This window comes from Crotalus tigris, unplaced genomic scaffold, assembly GCF_016545835.1.
Source record: "Crotalus tigris isolate CLP2741 ecotype Arizona unplaced genomic scaffold, ASM1654583v1 scf7180000018777.2418813, whole genome shotgun sequence".
NCBI classification, from domain to species: Eukaryota; Metazoa; Chordata; class Lepidosauria; order Squamata; family Viperidae; genus Crotalus; species Crotalus tigris.
Window position 1 is genome coordinate 571,337 of NW_024097195.1, and position 691 is coordinate 572,027.

The following is a 691-nucleotide window of genomic DNA, read 5'->3' on the forward strand; positions in this document are numbered from 1 at the left end:
CTCTAATCTTTCTTCTTTAGCCCTTCTGGTTCATTGTCTTGGACAATTTTCACCAGCTGCTCATTTATCAACAGAGGTCCTTGGCTCATATACGGGAAACAATGAGGGGAGTGGGAATATATATTCCTCATTCTGACAAATTTAGAGCCCTGCTCATTTACTGCATCCCTTTCTTCTTCCTTCTAACCATCCTACCTATCTTTCATCTCTAAAGAAGAAGAAAAGAACCAGCATGCCTAGAAAGAGGTTTTCTTCCTTTCTTACTTTCTCTCACCACTAATTATTTTCTGGATCACAAACATGCATCCAAATGGAAGTAGAAACATGCCCACTATGCACATGGCATTGCTTTCATTGGAAAATACAACCCAGTGGAAATCTGGACATGCACGTCTAAGTATATTCCTTAGCAGTTGAATATGGTGTTCTCCTTTCACAGTTGGGAAGCTGGAGTTGGGATTGGAGAATTTCCAGACTAGATTCTACCCCATTTAAAGACTGAGGGGTGGAGTTGCATTGTTGACAATACCTATTCTCCAAGGTCAGTTTTCCCATTAACAGAAAACCTAGAGAGGGTGGAAAAACTGTTATCCAACTGATCAGGCTTCAGTGAAACAGAAATAATAGTGGGCAAAGTTGCAGCTTAAAACAAATTGAGTAACTGAAGCAATGTGGACCAGTTTCTCAGCAG